Raw genomic sequence first — 13,361 nt, 5'->3', positions numbered from 1 at the left:
AGCTTTTCAAATCACATATTAGTGCATTAATCACAGACAGCATGGTGAATCGGTGACAGCAAAATATACAGATATTTTTTTAATTATTTAACGTCTGCTAAGATCTAATGGTACTTATAATAATTAAAATTCGCCCCTCAATCAGTCCTAACAGGGCAACAAATAGAACATAAAATGGCATTGTAGGCATTCAGCGCCACCCAACAGCATTTATTAATAACAACTAATTGTCTGGGACAGTTTCAACATTCTGCTTCCAATAGCCTCAAACGTTACATTCACAATCTCGACAATTGATTGAATCTGCAATTTTAAATTAGTGTATTCCTTAACTTTAATCGATGAAATCCCAGAACCTCAATTATATGTTTCCCAGATGTTAAATGTACCCATAGCTCATTGTCTTTCTACAGATTAACCACAGAATTATTTTTAATTTAATCAAAGCCAAATGCCTTGAACACATTGTACAGAAAGGGAACAAAGACAGCGCTGAAAGAAACGTTAATTAAAAGAAAATCGGTACAGAAAAGTGTTGCCATTTTATGAGCTCCGTTGAGCATGAATGTGCTTTACAATGCACAGGATGAGTCCACCCCGAATAGATTGGAAAATATTGTGTTACAAATCCATAGGTAGGCTTAGGATGTCAGATAGAACTGTACACTGTGTGAATCAGATGAAAGCATCCTACAAAATCATTTCGCTGCAGAATTTTCCAACCTCTAATCATGGACCATAAATCAAGCTTTTAGTTAGAGAGTAGGCTTCCTTCTTCAATATCTCTGTTTTATCAGCAGTTTAAAAATGAAACAAAACCATTTTCTCTTTTCATTTTGTATTTCCGTATTGTTATTGTGCAGTGCAGGGCATTCTAGCAACGCTTCTCTCTGGTGGAACAGCTGCATATTACTGTATACTGGAAGCCCTGATTACATTTTTTTTAATTGCTGATCTAACAATACAACATTTTTCCAGATTTTTGCTAAGCGATTAAAATGTGTTTGGGATACAATTCAACTGGCTGCTATTGCCAAATATCTCTAATTATCCACTGTAGGGATTATGTTCAACCTTAGGATAGTAATGTTATTCGACTAGGCTGGGAGAACTTGGCTCTAAACTCATGCCAAATTTAATCTCACTCATTTAAATAATGGATACAGCTATGATTATTTATAGCCATGCAAATGAAAAACAGAAGATTAAAATACTCATGTTATTTGAAATGTCGCACAGGGACAGTCGGATTTCATGGCTTTGAATGTTATAAATGGACTTCTGTTAACCCAAAGAGCACGAGTAATATAATCTACCAAAGATATATAGCTTTTATTTCTGTACTTGCTCCTGCAAAGAGACAATCAATATTGTTTACATTTGAAAACTACATGGGACCGACTGATTACTTTTGATATTAAAATATTCTAGCATATTGGGAAGATGAGTTGATTAATTAAATGGCAGGTGATATGATGGTAATATACGTGAACTCTTACTGTGCTCAATGTCCACTTGCCTTTATCAAAATGGTGTGCAGCGCATTCTTTATAACTTAGATAAATAAGAGTTTGATTGAATTTCCAGCCACAAACTATTCTGAATTTCAGGAAGAAAAAGGAGATGAGGAGGAATTTCTTTAGTCAGAAGGTGAATCTGTGGAATTCATTGCCACGAACACTGGAAGCCAAGTCAATGGGTATTTTAAAGGCACAGATTGACAGATCCTAGATTTTACTTCGGAGTCACGTGAGGGACTCCATGAAGAACCCGCTAGTCCGCATGCGCGTCATTACGCTACACGCATTGCACGAGTCATTTCGATGGAGGAAGGACGTTCCTCCTAAACGGCTGGTGTATACAACCAGCAAAGACAGGTAAGAGATCTACGTTTTTCTTACCTCTAGGATGGACAGAAGACGAACCAAAGCTGCAAAAAAGCTGGCTGGGGAGAGCCGTGCAGGAACGGGCAGCCAGCGGCGGCAGATGGCAGGGCTGTCTCCATTGTCGGGAGCACCTGTGCCAGAGCTAGCCTCACCACCGGGTGGAAAGGCTAAACGTAAAACCGACAGAACCGTTCTTTCGGACGACTCGGATTTCGAACAGCCCCACGCCACCTACGCTCAGGGGCCTGTGGGGCTGAAGGAATTGGAGGAGCAGCAAGCGACCAGTGACCGAGATCACTGGAACGCGTTTGAGCTGCGGGACCAGCGACCGCGAGCGGTCAGCGCTCGAAAGCTCTGTACCGCGTTGGAGCGGCAGCTGGTCCAGGACAAGCCGCAAGAGCCAGGTGCCCGAGAGCACTGGACGAAAATGGAGCGGCTGATGGAGGCAATACTCCAGAGGGGGTCTGGCTCTACTGGGCAGACATTCAGCCCCTCTGCAGTACCTTATTCAGGGCTGTATTCGGCGTCTATTGCCTCCCAGGACAGCATAGCGGGGCAGATTTGGACTGACCCTGAACAGGAATTGATGGAAAACTCAGTGCAAGGGGTGAGTGGGAACTTACTTGAAATGATGGCTCAGTTCGCAAAACCAGAACTCACAGGGCATAATTTACCAGCCAGGTTAGCGGCAAGTATTAATTACATGTCCCTGAACCAGCTACAGGGACAAGCCCTAATTGACACCATGGGGCGTCACTTGCAACCTGGAAACGGTAAATCCCTTAATGTCCCAACCGTGAACGCATGTATTTGGAAGCATGTAGGAGCAAGCATCAGGACAAGGGATGTCTTACTGCAGAAAGTACTTAAAACCCTCACCGCAGGGATAACAGCATTCACACGAACCCTGGATGAGGAAGGTATGAATCAACACCAGAAAGATGCCCTGGCCCTCTTCTGCAATACCCAATATGAACTGAATAATATCAGAAAGAAGAGCATACAGCCGGTACTAGACCCAAAATTTGCAGGATTATGCAGAACGGAAACGACCACCGAAAAGACTTACCTGTTTGGAGGGGACCTACCAAAACAGGTAAAAGATTTGGACGAAGAATCCAAAGCCCTGGGAATCATAAAAGCAACCAAACGCCACCCCCAGAAGTACCACCCCTATGCACTCATGGGTCGCAAGGACTACTCCGGGGAACAGTCGAGGGCAAGACCAATCCAACAGCGGTCTTTTTTAGGACATGGCCCAGGCCGGCCCTCGTGGAAGATGCACCCATCTACAACAACACAAATCAAGACACCGGGGCCTCAACGTCCTCGGGGACAAGGGAAGAAATAAGACCACTGGTAACCATAGAGGTAGGTGGGTCTGGTCCCTTACTTATTAACGAAAGCATGGGTGTTGGTGGCAGATTACACTTTTTTCTGGATGCATGGTATAAGTTAACATCAGATACTTATATCCTAAGCAGTATCCAGGGATACACGATAGAGTTCTTACAACCACGTAATCCTCCAGTCCAGCATGTACCGAACAGAGTGTTCAGGCTTAAGGGCGAAGATAAAGCAAAAGCACATGCTGAACTGCAGAGACTCCATAAAATGGGGACAATTGAACAAACCCAACACGAACCTTTTGAATTCGTGTCCAACATTTTTATTAAACATAAGAAAGATGGTGGTTGCCGCATCATCATAGATTTGAGTAATTTGAATGTTTTTGTAAAATATATTCACTTCAAAATGGAAACCTTTGCTACTGCTAAACTATTAATCTCCAAAGGTTACTATATGGCAAGCATTGATTTAAAAGATGCTTACTATTCAGTACCCATAACAGGTGACCACAGACGTTATTTGAAATTTAATTGGATGGATCAACTCTGGCAATACAGAGCACTACCAAATGGACCTAGGTTATTTACTAAATTATTAAAACCAGCCTTAGCTTTCCTACGGGAACATAAACACATTGAGATGGCGTATTTGGATGATATACTTATATTGGGCAAAAGGGTAAAACAAGCAGAATTTACAATAACAGCCACCATACAATTATTTGAAAGCCTAGGATTCATTATCCATCCAATAAAATCTAAATTGAAACCTTCAACAACAATGGATTTCTTGGGATTTACCATTAACTCAGTTCTTATGTCAGTGACTTTGCCACAAGACAAGCAATAGCCCTCGAGGAGGATTGCAGCAAAATCATTGACACAAGCAAACCATCTATTAGACAGGTGGAGAGAATGATTGGCAAGATAATAGCAGCTTTTCCAGCTGCACAATTCGGACCTTTATATTATCAGAATTTACAAACGGCAAAAATAACAGCTCTAAAAAACTTTGGAGCTCATTTTGATAGACCTATGGAACTACCAAAAGAAGCCATATTAGAACTACAATGGTGGAAAGAAAACATTAGGCATTGTTCCAATCCAATCATTATCAGCAATCCGTCTATCACACTACAAACGGATGCTAGTGCTCTCGGATGGGGTGCCACGGATTCCATCACCAGCTGTGGTGGGAGATGGAATGAACAGGATTCATCATTACTACACACTTTGGGCATAAATTACTTAGAAATGTTGGGAGCTTTTCACGGCCTTAAGTCATATTGCTTAGGGTTATCTCACCAGCATGTAAGATTACAAATTGATAACACAACTGTGGTAGCATACATCAACCACATGGGTGGAAACAAATCGACATCATGTGACAATCTGGCAAACAAGATCTGGCAATAGTGTATCCGCAGAGGAATTTGGATATCAGCTACCTACTTACCAGGTAGACAAAACTTAGTGGCAGACACCAGGTCACGCAAATTCAATGACAACATCGAATGGATGTTGGACAAAAAAGTATTTGCTGAAATTACAGCACGATACGGAACACCAGATGTCGATCTATTCGCATCCAGGCTTAACCACCAAGTGCCAAAATATGTATCATGGGAACCAGACCCTGGGGCAGCAGCTACAGATGCTGTTTCGCTGCATTGGGGGAAATTGTTCTTTTATGCATTCCCTCCCTTCTGCCTCATCAGTCGGGTACTAAGTAAGATAAGACAAGACTCTGCGTCTGGTATCTTAATAGTACCCGATTTCCTACCCAACCATGGTTCCCAGTGGTACAGGAGATGATATTAGAACCTCACAACACCATTCAACACAGACCGGATCTACTGGTAAATCCAGCAACTAGGACAAGTCATCCTTGTCATCGTCACATTAACGTTTTGGTTTGTAGAGTCTGAAAGCTCCTTTATTACACCTGGGCTTAACAACGAGAGCTATGAACATGATCACTGGAGCCCAACAAAAAATCAATACCTAGTATATATCAGAAAATGGCACAGGTATTGCAACCAGAACAACATTATCCACAGACCTACGAACATTCAACCGGTATTGGAATTTCTAATAAATTTACACCATGACGAACGACTTGCGTACAGCGCCAACAACTGTGCCAAAAGTGCACTGTCTACCTACCTCTGGAGAGAAACGGAACGACAGCCTGTGGGGTCACACCCTTTGGTAACCAAGCTCATGAGGGGCATATTCAATGCTAACCCTCCTAAGGCCAGATATTCCCATATATGGGACGTTGGCATCGTTCTGAATCTACTAAGGAACTGGACTCCAGCCACTAGCCTGTCATTACAGACTTTGACCTTAAAAACGGTCATGCTGATGGCATTGGTCACAGCACAAAGGGCGCACTCCCTACACAAATTGAGGCTGGATAACATGATCAGTTCGCAGGAAAATTTACATTTTTACATCCAGGAACTGGTAAAACAGAACAGACAGGGGTCGGCAGGCCTAAAAGTGATTTTCAATAACTACCCTGCAGATGAGTGACTGTGTGTGGTAACACATCTAAAAGAATACATTAAACAAACCAAAACCATCAGAGGCACAAAAAAGGCACTGCTCTTTAGCCACCGACAGCCTCATAAACGAATAACAAAACAGACCATTTCCAAATGGATAAAACAAGTACTTACTAAAGCAGGTATAGATACTAATTGTTTTAAATCTCACTCCACCAGGGCTGCAGCTACGTCGGCAGCATACAAGTTCGATGTTCCATTGGATCAGATCCTCAAGACGGCAGGATGGTCATCAGAAGGAACTTTCCGTAAATTTTATAATAAACCAGTGGAGGAAACTGGAACTTTTTCAAAAACTATTTTAAGTTCCGTAATATAATTTGTCCCCATGAATATACAGGGTTTATGATTTCTTTTGTTAACAAATTTGTTTGTTGCATCTACATACCGTATGGATGTCGAATATATTTCTCCCCTATACCAAGGCAGATGTGTGTCATGGACTCGTCCACGGCAAGAATCACAGAGCTTTGAAATCTTCATGGAGTCCCTCACGTGACTCCGAAGTAAAATGGTAAGATTAAACGAAAACTTACCAGTTCGAAGTTTGCTCTTTATTTTATGAGGAGTGACGTTGAGGGAATACATGCCCTCCGCTCCCACCCTGGATCATAAACTTGACTGGTATCTTTTTCTCTAATCTTACTATGTTTAAGTCATTACAGGTATCTGTGATTCACACCGCTGCTTTGAAGAATGACGCGCATGCGGACTAGCGGGTTCTTCATGTATTCCCTCAACGTCACTCCTCATAAAATAAAGATCAAACTTCGAACTGGTTTATGGGGAGAAGGCAAGAGATTGGGGTTGAGAGGGAAAGATAGAACAGTCATGATTGAATGGTGAAGTAGAGTTGTTAGGTCAAATATCTAAATTCTGCTCCGACGACATCTGGTGGCGCTATGGTGACTTAAAACGTGCGCCATTTAGATCCACTCTGCTAAAACCAGGAAAATCACCGAAAATCACAAACGGACATAAGAAAAATCGCTTACCGGCAGACGCTTGCTGTCGCGTTAGTGATGTCATCAGAAATCAACTCCTGTATTTTAAATGACCGGTAAACGTTACCCCAGAAGACTTCCTAAACTACCTAAAGTACCACGGAAGAAAGGCCTAGTAGAAAGCGAGGAAGGCCCTGAAGAAGAAGCCTCGACTTCGAGTATGGAGCACCCCAAAGAGAAAGCAGCAAGACAACCTTTGGTGGAAGATGTCAACGCTTTATTAGGTGAGCAACTTGCGGCTGTAAAGTCGGAAATTACAGCTGCGAGAGCAGAAATCTGTGCTAAGATCGATAAGATAGATGCCCGCATAGAGGAGGTGAATTCCTCTTTGAAGCGGGAAATTCAAAGGCTCGAAACTCATATCAGCCGTACGTTGGAGCCCATTCTCGCTACTTCAAAAAAACATAGCGAAGATATTCGAGAATTGGAATCTACTACTGCCGAAAATGCTCAGACAACACACAGGCTGACGACTGAATTGGAGCATATTTCTGGGCTACTTGCCAAAGTGACTGAAAAATGTTTTGATCTGGAAGGGCGTTCTAAACGCCAGAACTTAAGGATTGTTGGAGTGAAAGAAGGAAAAGAACATGGTAAAACCTTCGAGATATTGCGGCTCAATTATTGCAAGATGGACTTAGTCTGGATGATAAACCTAAAATGGACCGGGCGCACAGAGTTCTGAGAGCCCGGCCAGGACTCACAGCTCAACCAAGGCAGCTGATTCTGAAGGTACATCATTGCTACTTGAGCAAATACTTTAGACATAAAGTTTGATCCCTGGTCACTTTGTATCACCTTAGGTAGACCAAACAAGGAAAAAAACCTAGTAAGAGCTTGCACTATAGTGGGAGCAGTTATCTTCCGTAATGGAATCACCTTTGGAAAACGGGTAGATGCACACATTATGGTTAACAAAAGCTTGTTGCCAGCTTTCGTTCGAGGCAGTGGACCCACACAGTCTATCATAATACGTTCAAAAGGTTCACCAACTACAGGTATCGGATACAAGGGTGCAGGAACGATAGTCTGATTTGGTTTACCTGCTACTTGGCATGCATGACAACACTTGCAATGCTGCACTACATCCGTCTTTAACCCAGGCCAAAAGAAATGTCGTAATGTACGGTCGTATGTTTTATTAACTCCTAAATGGCCAGCAAGAGGATTATCATGAGCCAAAGTAAGTATTTCATTCCGATACCTATGTGGCACTACAACGCTCCAGTCATCCTGACCAGATGCATTCAAAGGAGACCATTTACGCATTAGCAAGTTATCCCTCAGAAAATATCCCTTTGACAAGGAATCCACTTCCACCTCTGACACTGCGCTGTCAATCAAAGCAGAATAAATCGGCATCACATTTCTGCTCAGCAACCAACTGGTCACGTGACAACGACACCGGTTTAGTCTCAGACATTTTACCAACTTGTGATGCAGACACACTCTGCGCAACACAGGATCCACTATCCTGCTCCACAAGGAAACACTCACTCAAGTCAATTTCATCATCAAACGTAGCTTGGTTTCTAGCCATAACGCGAGTGACAGCACATGATGCAAAAACTTTTGGATGCTGCTCAGCAAGTTTATCTGGACACTGCAACATAGGAACCGGTGTCACTTCAGGAGTGACCAAAACTTTCCCCCCAGCCAAATCGTTACCCAGAATCAACGACACTCCTTTATGGGAAAACGTGGCCGTATCCCCACAGCTACTCGACCGAAACAAGCTCAGACTCAAGGTTAACAGTATGCAATGGCACTCCCATGCCCTCCATACCAAACCCTACAACTGGGACACTAGAACCAACAGATGATTCAGCTGAAAATGGTAGCATATCTTCCAAAATGAAGGACTAAGAGGCAGCAGTATCACGCAAGATTGTCACAGGTACTTTCCTGTCCCCATCCTCCATAGACACAAAACCCCTCATGACAAAAGGAGAAAAATCCACCAAATCATCAGTCTCAGGCACCACAGGGATTGCATGTGCCTTCTGTGTGTTGACCAAAGCCACTGGCTTCGCTTTTCTCTTTTTAAGAATGGGACACGTTTTACAAATGTGCCCTCTCTCCTTACAGTAGAAACACATTGGACTGTCCTTAGCCCCCAAATCACTGTCAGTTTTATCAGGTTTGACTTCCCACTGCTTTGAAGTGCTGCTATCAACTGGCACAGAAAACGTTTTTATACTGTTACCAGCAACACCACCACGATCAACTGGTCTCCCACTAAAACCAGAGGATCGCTCCCCAAAAACTGCCTTATGAGTGAGCACATATTCATCCGCCAATCCAGCGGCCTTAGACGTCTGAGACTTTCTGCTCATTAAGATATGTTGTCACTCAGGAAGACAGTTTTTAAAATCCTCCATTATCATCAAGGACCTTAACTGGGCAAAATCTTTTACCCCCTGAGAAGCACACCAGCATTCAAACAGAGCCTCCTTTTCGCGAGCAAATTCAACATATGTTTGGTTATCATATTTTCTGAAACGCCGGAATTTTTGGCGGTACGCTTTGGGAACCAACATACGCTCTGAGGAAGGCAGATTTTACAATTTCATAGTCAAGGCTATTGTCCACAGACAATGACGAATATACCTCACGCGCTTTACCAACAAGGACGCATTGCAACAGCAATGTCCACACGCCCTTAGGCCATTTCAGTGACATAGCCACACGCTTAAACAAAGTGAAATATTTATCAACATCTTTTTCACTGAACGGTGGAACCAAACGAATATTTCTGCTCACATCAAATTCATGCTCTTTAGAAGAGAACTGGGAAATATCTAATTGTTTCTCCCGCAGCTGAATTTAAGCCCTTTTGGTTTCCTCCTCAAGCTCAAGCCGTTTCATTTCAAGAACATGCATGAGCTCTTTCTCTTTTAAGGCCATTCTCTGTGACTCAAGCTCCATCTCCTTCAGTTTAATGACGGCCTCCATGTTCTGAACTGGCTGTATAGGAGATTTATGACTGTCAGGACTACTAGGCAACACCTCTTTGTCAACCAAAGCAGTCCATAACAACGTCTTAATTGACTGTTTGTTTGCTTGTTTATTAATAGAAACGCCATATTTATCTGCAAGCAACACTAAATTTTCCTTAATACATCGATGAAACATCTCTAGGCTAGGAGCCTCAACAAACTCTTCCACCTTAAATTCCATTTTTAAGGAAAATCACTTATACCATATGACAAACAGGAGTAAATATTAAACACATAGCCACCAAAATGGAGTACCAAACCAAAACCATTTTCCTGCTCACAAATGCTACCAAAATAGCCAAAACAACAGGTTACTAGAACCACAAAGCAGAAAAAATGATTACACAAACAGACTACCCCTGCCACAAGAAGCCTATCAAAGTACACAAAACGTCTAGGGTTTACTCAAAAGTTTGAACGAGCCCCCATAATTATGTTACGGCCACCAAAATCAAAATACCTCAAAGGCCAATAACATAATACAAAACCAGGTTCAAATGCAAAAATTATTTATTTTTCACTAACAAAAAAAGAACCAAACCTGAATCAAACAAACAAAGAGGGGTCGGATGGGCTGGCAAACAAAAGATAAAGGGTGCTCTGGCCAACCACTCAATGGGCCATCAGACCAGAGACTCTAAACCTGCCTCAGTGTGAAAATAAACCTGAAACAAAACCACGAAAACAATAATGCCAGTCCCATCCTTCCCAAGCAAACTAAGTTAATACAGAATGAAGAATTACATGAAGAAAACTATGCAATGAATCAAACAACCCAAAACAACGCCAGAGTGCTGCCACCAGTCTGAGGGGGACGAGAGAGAGAGAGAAAGAGAGACTGCCAGTGCACAGCTCTCTTAAAGCTGAGGCTCGTCATCAGGCTCACGTGATGCAGCTTGGGCCAGGCGCCTCCAATCAGGTACAGGAGCAACCAGGCAGCAAGAGGTACTAGTGGAAATCAGAGAAACAGGTTAGTACAAAATTAACACCAGCAGAGGGAGCGCATAACAATCATCTATGGAAGTTATCATGAATCACACCACCAGTGGGTGGTATTCACTAGCAGCATTTCTTTATGCTGCAATTTCCGTTGTTTTTTTTTTCACTTTCTATCTTTTCGACTAAATAGCCTAACTATTCTTGTTAATGCACTTTTTCTGGGAGATATCTACAGGGGATAGTGGAAAATGGAACAGGGCTCACCCACCCAGCAACTAAAAGATTCATTTCAAATATTGTGTTGGACCATTTGAATCAAAGTAAATCATGTAAGCTTTAAAATACAAGACGACGCTGCTAGGAAAATTGGAGGAATTACATTATGTAGTTGGAACGTCAGGGGCATTAACGAGCCAATTAAAAGGGGCAAGGTATTAGCCCATTTAAAATCTATTAATACTGACATAATATTTTTGCAGGAGATGCATCTAAAAAATGGAGTTCATAACAGGCTGAAGGGTAGCTGGATTGGTCAATTATATCACTCTACTTTTTCTTCCAAAGCAAGAGGAACTGCAATCCAAATTCGCAAAGGTATACCATTTAAACACAAATCCACTATAGCTGATAAGGAAGGTAGGTACATTATAATATCTGGGGAACTACACTCAACCCCACTGACTATGGTGAACATGTATGCTCCTAATTTCAATAACCCACAATTCTTTAATAAAATATTTAATATAATTTCAGACTCCTGTCAGCAGAATCTGTTAATTGGAGGAGACCTAAATTGTGTACTAGATCAATATTTGGATAAATCTTCACAGCAATGGAGAAATACTTCAAAATCAAAGACCAGTGAACTATTTAAATACCTACATAAATAATACAAACACAACTGATGTATGGAGGATTACCAACCCATCCGGAAGAGAATACTCTTTTTATTCAGGTGTTCACAAAACATATACACGAATTGATTGTTTTCTGGTGGATGCAAAACTTAACCTTTAACCTTTAATCCCAAATACCATAATAATATCATTTCTGATCATTGTCCATTAACATTCTCCTTAAAATTAGAGGGAATGTATAATAAAAAAAACGTTCTGGAGATTTAATCCACAAATACTAACTGAGCCAAGTTGTTGTGACTATCTGAAGCAACAGATGGAATTATTCTATGAGACAAACGACACACCCGGTATCTCGCCTACATTATCATGGGAATCTTTCCAGGCCTTTATCAGAGGCTGCATTATTTCGTACCAATTTTTTCAAAATAAAAAAAACAGGCCGGAACAATTGGAATTAGAAAAACAGATTAAACAGCTTGACTCAGAAAATGCGATTGACCAACTACTGCTAAACATAATAAGATAGCAGCACTAAAATTTAAATTAAATCAGATCCTCTCTGCAAAAGTTTTTTAGATATTTCAATATACTAAGCAAAAAAACTTCGAATTTGGTGATAAACCACACAAACTTCTGGCACGCCAACTGAGAAAAACGGAGAAAGATCATCCTATTCAAAAAATTAGATCAGAAAAAGGGAGAGTTGTTCACACTCCCCAAAGACATTAATGAAAGATTCCTAAAATTCTATCAAAACCTATACTCATCAAAAACATCAGCCGACCCTGCAAAGATTAAAAATGTTCTTGAAAATTGCAACTGCCCATCCCTTAATGAGGAACGAGAAGAATTAGGTGATGAGATAATAATAAAAGACATTGAAGAGACTATTAAATCACTGAAAAGTGGGAAAACGCCAGGTCCGGATGGGTTTAGTAATGAATTTTACAAAAATTTCAATGATTCAATTTCCCCACGTTTACGTGCCCTTTATATACATGGTTTTAAAGAACAGACCTTACCACAAACCCTTGCTGAATCAACCATTACATTGATACCTAAAAAGGATAAAAATCTTGAGGAGCCTGGATCATATAGGGCAATAGCTCTTCTAAATACAGATCAGAAGATATTAGCCAAGACTTTGGCAAGAAGACTAAGTCTGTACATCAGTAAATTAATACACCCAGACCAAACTGGGTTTATACTTAAGCGACATTTGTTTTATAATTTGAGACGTTTGTTTAATATAATCTATTCACACAGAACGATAAATGAAGACAACAATTATTTCCTTAGATGCAGAAAAAGCTTTCGACCAAGTGGAATGGGCCTATCTCTTTACAGTGTTGGAAAAATTCCAATTATGAGTTATATAACAGCTTCTCATGGGTGAAGCTGTTATATAACAATCCGACACCCAAAGTATTGACAAATCAGGTACATCAGGTATATCTAAAGACAAGCGCATCATGATATTAGTCAGCACAGAGTTGTCCAGATCACCTGTCCAAAGTCTGCTTATCTGAGGTACAATTTTGGCATAAGTAACCGAGACCAAAAGGAAATACTTTTTTAGGATTAGTTGGGTACCTGGAGAAAGAAAGGAAAACCAAAATGTAACTGTAGACATTTATGCTGTAAAAATAGACGGCATTTATCATCAAGGATCCGCACCTCTGGGCCGTCCCCTCTTCTCGCTGCTATATTTGACCAAAGTTACAGAAACCTGAACTTCCACACTGCTGGGTTCC

Source organism: Amblyraja radiata, chromosome 11 (assembly GCF_010909765.2).
Source record: "Amblyraja radiata isolate CabotCenter1 chromosome 11, sAmbRad1.1.pri, whole genome shotgun sequence".
NCBI classification, from domain to species: Eukaryota; Metazoa; Chordata; class Chondrichthyes; order Rajiformes; family Rajidae; genus Amblyraja; species Amblyraja radiata.
Note: the sequence above shows the minus strand (reverse complement) of the source record.